This window comes from Sapajus apella, unplaced genomic scaffold (assembly GCF_009761245.1).
Source record: "Sapajus apella isolate SASKATOON/1434 unplaced genomic scaffold, GSC_monkey_1.0 scaffold56, whole genome shotgun sequence".
NCBI classification, from domain to species: Eukaryota; Metazoa; Chordata; class Mammalia; order Primates; family Cebidae; genus Sapajus; species Sapajus apella.
Genome location: NW_022436996.1, coordinates 8,982,289 through 8,991,606, shown reverse-complemented (window position 1 = coordinate 8,991,606; position 9,318 = coordinate 8,982,289). Strand labels below are relative to the sequence as shown.

Sequence of the window (9,318 nt, the reverse complement as noted above, 5' to 3'; positions counted from 1 at the left end):
CCCCCGACTCGGTGGGAGACTTGCTTGGGCCCCAAACTCCCTCTGCGGGGTCCTCGGCTTCATTTGTGAAATAAATGGGTGGGCCACGACGTTAAACGCCCAAGAGAACTGTGAAGGTGTAAGTCCCTTGCCCTAACTGGTGATCAATAAACTTATTGGCATAAACGACTGCGTGCGCATGATCTGGTTTCTGCCCTCTGGGTGGTGAATGGCCGTGCGGGGCGGTGGCAGCTGGCGACACCTGCAGGCTGTTGGGCACCAGCCCGGGCCGGGCGCTCACACCTGCTGGGCGCGCACAAACCCCGGCACACGCTGTGAGGGCGGGGTCTCCAAGGCTGGCCGAGGAAAGTCCGCACTGGGTTGCTGGCCCCAGCCAAGCGGGGGCGGAGCCTCCAGCCCCGTCGACCGGGATCTGACCCAGTCGTAACCCTCTCGGCCTCGAGCACAGCCGCTGCCCGGGCTCGTTCTGTCAGTGTCCCGAGTCCCGGCGGTCCCGGAAGGTCGGTCCGTGCAGGAAAAGCAGGGCTGAAGCTGTCAGCGGAGAGGACTGCGCCGCTGGGCTCGTGTGGGGCCGCGCGCGCTCAACGGCAGCGGCGACTCCCTGCCCAGGCCGGCCAGTACAGGGCCATGGCTGAGGCAGCTGCGCCTCCAGTAAGGGCGACCCTCATGGAAGCGTGGGGACGTAAAGTCGAGTCCTGAATTCGCCAGGACATCCCACCCCCCACCAGCCCAGTCACCTCCTGGAACTGAAGAGGGCTCAGTCCGGGTGGCAGGAGGAGGACTCCTAGGGCCAAATGATAAACTCCCTTCTCTTTCCCCGTTTCCCTAACCTGTGGAATAAGGCGATTGGCCCTAAACACAAGATTTGGAGGTTCCCTCCAGCCCTGATATCCGCTGGACCCGGTTCTGTGGGGGCAGTGGACCTAGGACATCTTCATTCCAGACTCCAAGGTTCTGCTTTCTGGACCCCCCCTTTGGCAATCACCCCCACCCCCACCCCACCCCCCGCCGCCCCACCACACACACACCCAGTCGACCATCTGAGAAAGATCCATCCCGCTCCCATCCTCTCTCCAAGCTGAGATCAGTGCCATGGCCTGGGGAGGGATGTCCGCTGCAGTCTGCTGGAGCCAGAGTCTGGCTCCTGGCTGTGAGGTGGGCTCTGGACCTGAGCTCTGGTTCCACTCAGGAGGCTTCTGATGCCAGAATTCCCTGCCAAGTCTTTCTGGCTGCTGCTGAGGGGATCTGCATTGTGAGGACTTTTGGTTAGGGGCTTCAGGCTCAGGCTTGACCCAGGCCATCGCTGGCCTGCATAAGAGCTGTTGAGATTTTCATAGGTCTTTAGAAGTAGAGGGGTCATCTCCTAGTAGAAATAGCTTTGCAGTGGTTTTGGACTCATTTCCGCATGGCACATTTGTGGCAGGGCATTGCAGGGAGGTGAGGATGTTTGCCCCTAATCTGTGAAGGCCACATTACTTCTCTAAGGTTCTATTTTCTCACTGATGGGGGCATCCTAACTTCCTTCACTCCTAAGGTGGCTGTGTGGATGAAATGCACTGAAGAGATGGAAGAGCACTCAGGGTGTGTGACATTAGCACATGTTGTATTCTTAAAAACAAATGTAAAGGCTGTGGACCAGTGATCTGACTGTGTTTTATGAACCAGACTGTGATTAATCCAATTCTGTGCAACTGAGTTTTTTAGAGACCTCTCCAATAAACCTACTCAGCAAAGTGTAGCACACATACCAGGTACTAGACACCAGACACCTGGCCCTTTCCTTCCCCTACAGCATGGCTCACCATCCTCAAGTCTGGCCTCTTCCTGGTACAGTGAAGTGGAGCCCAGAGGAGGCAACACGGCCTTCACGGATCAAGTTCTAGGTGAGTTCCGTCTCCAGGAGTGCTCCCTTTCTACCTCAGCTGTTGCACACTAAGGGATTCCCGGATTTTAAATTTGATTCCCAGCAATACACAATACCTTTCCACCTCTGGTGAACAGCCTATTCCTTGTAATGGTTCCTTCTTTCCTTTTCTGCTTTTAACTTTTTCTGGCCCCTGTTGCCTGGCAGCTAGGAGGGTGGAGACCACCCTGGGGCTGGTCAACAAGGCACCTGGATCGTGTGGACATGGTGTCAGGCAGGGCAGGAAGTCACACCAGTAGATGTCAGGGTGGACGGGCCTTAGAGATCACCAAGGCAGAACAACAGGCCTTTCTCCCCTCTGAGCCCACTAAGGGGTGTGGGCTTGTTCTAGAAGAAGGCGAGGACTCAGGTTGCTGCCTGGATGTGCATTGGACCCCAGGGCCCCTGGCAGGCATTCTGGACTTGGGCTTCTCACCACTTCTTGGATCCTGCTGCTGGCTGTGTTCCCTGGTTGGTTGAGAAACTGGCTGAGCTAATAGAGCCAGTGAGTGGTAAAGCTGGGATCCACTCTCTGTCTGTTTATGAAGGTGGTGTTTGTTATGTCATTTTCCATTCGCCCTGGGTCTTGGCTCAGGACTCTTCTCATGGGGGTTCTGTGGGGGTCCAGTGTCTGCTGTCTTTGACTATTACGTGGGGTCAGTTTGGGGGTCTGGCCAGTGAGGCTCTCTGGCACTCAGAATATGTCTCCCCGATTCCAGAGAATCCTGACCTTCCTGTAGCTGGGAATGGCTCTGGGCCACTCTACTTCTGGTGGCCCACTCACGGACTTGTGTCTGGTTCCAGGACTGGCATCTGTGGATTGACCTCCAGGAGAGGCCCAGAACGTTCTGCAAAGATCTCCCTCCTGGCCATCGTGGCTGCTATTCAGGCCATGGAGAAGAAGACGGAGTCCCAGGCTGCCCAGCTACAGAGCCTGGAGGGACGCACGGGAACAGCCGAGAAGAAGCTGGGCGACTGAGAGAAGATGGCCGTGGAGTTCGGGAACCAGCTGGAGGGCAAGTGGGCCGTGCTGGAGACCCTGCTGCAGGAGTACGGGCTACTGCAGAGGCGGCTGGAGAACGTGGAGAACCTGCTGCGCAACAGGAGCCTCTGGGTCCTGAAGGCATGGTCAGGTACTTCTCAGTGCAGCGAGGTGGTGGCCTGGAGGACTTGCAGAAGGAGCTCTGCAAACGCGTTGTAAAGGGGAGCTGTGAGACCCTGGGCTCTGGGTAAGAGGCTGGCCTCAGGGGGCCTCCGCACCTTGGCTTCACTCCTTTATTCAGTCACATAGACTCCTGGATCTGAGAGCAGGAAGCATGGGGAAATCATTTGTTCAGCCCTCTGTCTTCAGGCAGGTAGAAAGTATCTGTCATTCTCATTTGGAGGTTTTACGTAATGAAATGCAAAGGTTATGTGACTTGTCCCAGGTTTTGTGGAGTAAATGAACCAGAATCTGCTCCTCGCTGTCCTGCCCTTTGCGTGGTGCCAGAGGCGGCTTCTATGTGCACACTGTGGCTTGCCGGCCTGTCTGCCCCTGGGGAGCGGGGGCCTTCCCTGGCTTACATCTGCCTCCCTAGGACCCCCAAGCTGCACTCCGCACACTGAGTTCTCAGGAGATTCCTGCTGAGCAAAGAAGGATGAATTTTAAGGGTGCTCCAGGTCCAGAAAGTGAGGGCCAGCCCTAGGAAGTTCGGTCCTTCAGGCAGGTGTGTTTGTTCGTGTGACTTGATCAGACCTGGGTTTTGTAGCTACCCCACTCCCAAGCTCTCCTGCGCACACTGGAGTTCTCACTGCTTTGGGAAGGTGAATAGTTGGCTTTTTGTCCACTTTCTCTCCCTGTCGGGAGGCTGAGGCCCAGAACACAGTGCCTTCCCTCTCTTTGCCTGGCCGCAAAGGTTCCACTTTCAGAAGAGGGTCCCGGTGTGCTGTGGGAGGCAGGGTGAGGAGGCTGCCCAGCCTCAGGCAGGAAGGGGAAGCACATGGAAGGAAGGGCAGCAGGAAGCCTGAGCTCTGACTGCTGTGAATGGCCAGCCCCTCTCTTGGGCCTCAGTTTCCTGATCTGTCTGGACTAGGTGACTTGTCTGTATGGGCAGTGGATGGAACCCTTTCTCTTGGCCTCATGGCACTCACTTCTGGCCCAAGAGGACTGAGAGGTCTCGCCCTCGCTACTCTCCATGCCCCTCAACACAGGCCTTGAAGAGGGAGTGAGTCCTGCTCCAAGCCTGGCAGAGCACCCTCCCTTTCCAGGCCTGCAAGGGCAGCCCTGCCACTGCCCATTTCCTTTCCATAGGCCGGGCCACCACCAAGCCAGAGCTCCTGGTCCCAGGGGAGAGAGGAGACCAGCAGGCAGCTGCAGCCTGCCCAGCGCGGAGAGGGGCCGGAGCCTGGGCACTGGTGAGTCTGTCAGTGTGCGGGCGGGCCTGGGCCTCCCAACCTGCATCTGGGCAGGGCATCTGGTGTCAGGAGGCCTTCCCTGAAGAAACAGAGGCCGAGATGGGGGAAATGAGCTGCTGGCCCTCACAGCTGGCGATCAGGGCCAGGCCTGGGTGTTCTGACACCCAGAGAGGGTCTGGGCCACTTCCCACACTCCATGTCCCTTTGGAGCCATTGTTTGGCCTGAGACCACTCTGGGGGCCTGAGGGGAAGGGCAGAGGGCAGAGCAAATACCAGGGACCCGAGACTGAGACAGGCTGCGATGGTGCATGCAGGGTTCTGGGAGGAGGGGCGGGCTGGCGGCCTCCAGGAGACCTTCTGGCGCCATGTCTGCTCCAGAACCCTGGGTGCCTGCGTGCGGGTCCTCGCTCTGCAGCCCGATCCCTGCTTCTCTCCAGGCTTCATTCTCCTTGGGTGAAGGACTGAGTCTTGCTGTGATATCCCCCCCTCCGTACCTTACCCAGTGCCTGGCATGTACTGGGATTATAAACAATAAATAATTATTAAATGAACAGTGAACCAGAATAGGGGCTCAGTTTTCTCTATTTTTCAGATAATAGCATTGGATCAGAATGCAGTTATTTTTTTTTGTTTGGTTTTTTTTAAGGTGAGAACCCTTTATTCCAATGACAACAAGAAACATATAACATGGGGAACAGTGGAGCCATTCTAGCTGAAGGACGGGAGCCCTGGAGCTGTTGCTCTGAACACAGTGAGTCATGCCAAGAAACTGCTCCTTGCTTTCTAGATTCTTAGATTTGGGGAGAAAGGCTCCCTGGTGAAGCAGGCTCTTTGAGTAGGTAAACTGAGTCACGGTGAGCCCAGAGTGGGAAGAAGGTGGGGGTTGACAAGGGCACTGGGCAGCTGGTATGTAGGTCCAAAGCTAAAAGTGGCATTTCCAGGCACCTGCAGGGGGTGGGGGCACCATAGAAAGAGCAGGGTGGAGTAAAGGGCGGGGGAGTGGCGGGATGCAGGTCACAAGCCCGCGCTGGGTAGCCCTGAGCAAGACGAGAGGCCAGCGGGGTGGGGCATGGCTCTTGTGTCACCGAGCACTATTGCTACAGCAGCCTGGCCAGCACCTCCTCCCCCGTGGTGGAGGGAGGGGAGCTGGGCCCAGGCACCGCAGCCACCCCGGCTCCTGGGCTGCCCCCCACCCCCACAGCAGGTGTGAGCAGGACCGGGGCACGTTCAGTGGCTGTGGCCGGTGCCACAGTCCTCAGGGCTGAGCAGCTCCTAGGGGGATGCAGAGCAGGAGGCAGGGCCTGGGAAAGAGGCTGGGCTGACACCTGAAGGCAGCTGGAGGCAGCGTGGGAGTGGAGGAATGAGGCCTGCTCAGGGGGTAGTCCTTGCTGTTCTAGCAGTTACTTCTTGTATTCCACTCTGTCAGCTTTTCCAGATTTCTCCAGGAGAGAACCTTGTTTACCCCCAGGACTGGGTCTCACTCCTAGAAGCTGCTTCTAAACTCTTGCTGAAAACCTGCAGGCCCCAGTCAGTGTGAGTGCAGGACTGCTTTATCTATTGGATGTTTCCACAGGTGCGCTCTTCCTGCCAGAATTCTAGAAGCAGTGTAAACGGGGTGCTCATTCATGAGGTACGGGCAGGGTCTGGACACTGCACTTTCAACACTTCCCCCCAGGATTCTGGTGCCGTTAGTTTGAGAATCGAGGCTCAGAGAGCACTCTGAACAGAAACTGACCAGCCTCTAACCATTGAAAGTGTGTATGTTTTGATTATGCAAATGGATTATTACACAAATAAGTTCTCATTAAACCATGTGGGAGTCACGGGCAAAGCTAAAGGGCTCTCTGCTGGCCACCCGCCCAACCCTAGGCTCCCCCCAGGGTTGCCACTGTTATGATTTTGCTGCGTAACCTTTCAGGCTATTTTTGTCATGCATTTACATACTTGTGTGCACTGCAGAAAAACACAGGGGTTAAGAACACATGGATGTACTCTACGTATCTTCTGCAGCTTGCTGTTTTCACTCGACAATGTCTTAAGGATCTTTTTGTGTTGGTACAATTTGATCAACTTTCTCTCTGAAGCTGTTTCCAGGGAGGTCCTGATTAATCATGGAGCCAGCCTGGTGTGTGGCAGCCAGGTTGGGCTGGTGTCTTCAGAGTGACTGTGTCAGAAGTGCCTCGTGTAGGACAGAAAGAAGTGAGCGGTGCCCCAGCCGTAAAAGCTGGCACCACTGAGTGACTGGACAGGAGAGACATGGGACGCTTGGAATGTTCTCCATTCATTCCTTCACTGACCAAAATGGTGCCTACCCATGTCAAGCCTGGAGCAGGCAGAGGAGCAGCAATTATACCCTGATCTTAAGATAGGCCTTAGAGGTGGGCACAGATGGGTGAGGTGGACCAGCTGTTGAAGGTTACCTACCTGAGGGCACTGTAGGTCTGTGCTGGGCTGCTGTAACAGAGACTGAAGAAAACAGCGAAACCGGAACCCCGCAGCTCTCACACGGCAAGGGTTGGCCTCTCTCCTGACAGGGCATTTTTGGCAGCTCACAGGCCCAGGCTCCTTCCAGCCTGTCGCTCCACCTTTCCTGGGGCCAGGTCTTGTTACCATGGTTAGAGATGGCCCATGACCAAGCCCGCAGCCGTGCAGAAGAAAGCAAGGGGATGGGCTGGGGGAGGGGTGCGCTTTCCCCTTTTCTTTGAGGTGATGCCTTTCCCTTTAACCAGACACATTGGTTCCTCGTCTAGTAAACACACAGTTAGTACTTCCTGTGCACTTTATAAACATTGACCCATTTAAGCTTATTCCAACTCTCAGTTTCCTCATATCATAGATGAAGAAACTGAGGCACAGAGAGGCCGAATCCACCGTCGAAGGTCCCGTAGCTAGAGGAGGTGCCCCTCACATCCATTAGTCAGACCAGCCATGGGGCACATCTGCTTCCAGGGAGGCCCAGAAACATGGTCTGGAGGCTGGACGGCCATGTGCCCAGCAGGACACCAAGTGCCCTGTTAGTGTTGAAGGGGGGTGGATGGCACTGGAAGGTGGCTGGCCGTCCCCGTCACAACTCACAGCCCGTCTTCACTTGCCAAGCTCCCCTGCTTGACTCGCTGCCATGTCACACGTCCCCAGGATGTGCTGTGCCTTTGCTGGGACCTACAGTTCTGTTGGGAGTCCCTTTGGCATCCGGTCCCAACTGAGACTGTGAGAGGAAAGATGGCTCGTGACACCTGGTGTCCTCAGAGCCTCTTCTTTCCCTTAGACGCAGGCCAGCTGGAAACACCCCCAGGATTTCTGTCCTGGATCAGGCGAGAGGAAGTGGGAGGAGCCAGCAGGGTACACAGGAGACCACTGAGACACACCTCTGCTCAGGTAGGGCACGCTGGGCGTGTCTCCCCAGGCCTGCATCCCTGAGCCTTAGGAGACGCGGCACCCCCTGGGGGGCCTCACATCGCCTCTAACAGGGCTTTCTCCTGCAAGAGGCTCCTGAAGGAAGGCAGTGTGCAGCCTCCCTGCCTTGGCTGTGTCTGCAGAATCTTGTGTGCTTGCTGCGCGGTGTCCTCCCATGCAGTGGCATGAAAGCATGCATTCTTTTATTCCTGAAGCTGTTTCCTGTTTATTTCATGAACTCGTCTGTAGGCAGCACGGTGCTGGACGCTGCAGGGGCTCATTAATGCGTGAGACACAGCTTCCCCTCGGGAGGGGGGAGACGAACACAGACACAGTAAACAGTGGGGCGGAGCACCGCTGTGTCTGCAGCCAGGGAGCCCTTTGAGAATCTGACCCAAAAGATGGCCAGTATCCTAAGAAAAAGCACATTTGCTTACGATGGGCGCACAGCTGCAGGTGTTCTTTCACCTGTGGTAGAAGGGGTGTCTCGGTGGCCACAGGAGGCCCAGATGAAGGTGCTGCTGGGGGAAAATGTCACCACGCTGGTCTTGGGGGGCTCTGTGAGAGAGAGGGGGGACTTGAGAGGGGCTTAGAGTCTGGGTGAGAGGCATTAAGGAGGCCAGAGGCATTCTGGGTAGAGAGGACCCTTGGGCTGAGGCTCAGAGGTGGATGAAGCGGAGAGGGGTGTTGGGTGGCCTTAGGTGGAACAGCCACTGGGTGGAACCCGGCAGAAGATGATGGGAGCTGAAGGATGCTAGGCGGGAATAGGGCCTTTAGTGATGCCTGAGCCCAGCTTCAGACTCCAGGAGGTCAAAGGGTAGGTGGCCCAGCTGCAGAGCCTGTGACAGGAACGCCTCACTTGCTGTACCCCTCTGTGTCCCTTCCCTGCAGAGACCTGGCTGAACAGCAAAGAGGAGTCTGGAGGGAGGGTCCAAGGACAGCGAACCAGCCTGGGCTGCTAGAGGGGGTCTGGTAAGGAGGGCTTCCGGGGGGAGCACCTGTGGGAGTCTGCTTCCTGACCCCAGGGAACGAGAGGTGGCCTCCCTCCATCCAGGTCCCCCCAACCAGGCTAAGCCAGCTGCTAGTGGCACGGAGCAGTGCCCACCCTGCGCCCCGTGTGGAAGGAGCTCAGTGTACAGCAGCCGCACCCGCATCATGGCCTGCAGCCCTTCCCCGGTGATCCGTGTCCCAAGAGCTTCACGCAGCCAGCCACCTTCGCCAGCCACCACCAGGCACACACAGCCGAGTGCACCTATACCTGCCCCCAAAGTGGCAAGACCTTCGTCCACCAGGTCACGCTCACCCACTACCGCAGGCACACCGGGGAGAAGCCCTGTGAGTGTGCTGTGCCAAGCGCTTTGGCCGCCTGTCCACGCCGTTGGAGCACCCGTACATGCACACCGGCGAGAAGCCATTCCCGTGAGCGCAGTGTGACAAGCACTTAAGGCGTCTGGCCAAGCTGACTGTGCACCAGGGCGTGTATTCAGGCGAGCGCGCCTTTCAGTGCGCCCAGCGATTCATGCAGAAGCCCAGCTTCCTGCCCCACCTGTGCGGCCGCTCGCAGGAGAAGTGCTGTCCTTGCGGCCAGTGTGGCGACAGCATCACCTGTCCCTCCTGACTTGTGCGTC

General features: G+C 57.1%; 1 pseudogene; it reads left to right on the top strand.

Moving 5' to 3' along the window:
- Positions 1-208: 208 nt before the first annotated feature.
- On the top strand, positions 209-9,035 carry LOC116528022 (annotated as a pseudogene).
- Positions 9,036-9,318: the final 283 nt, after the last annotated feature.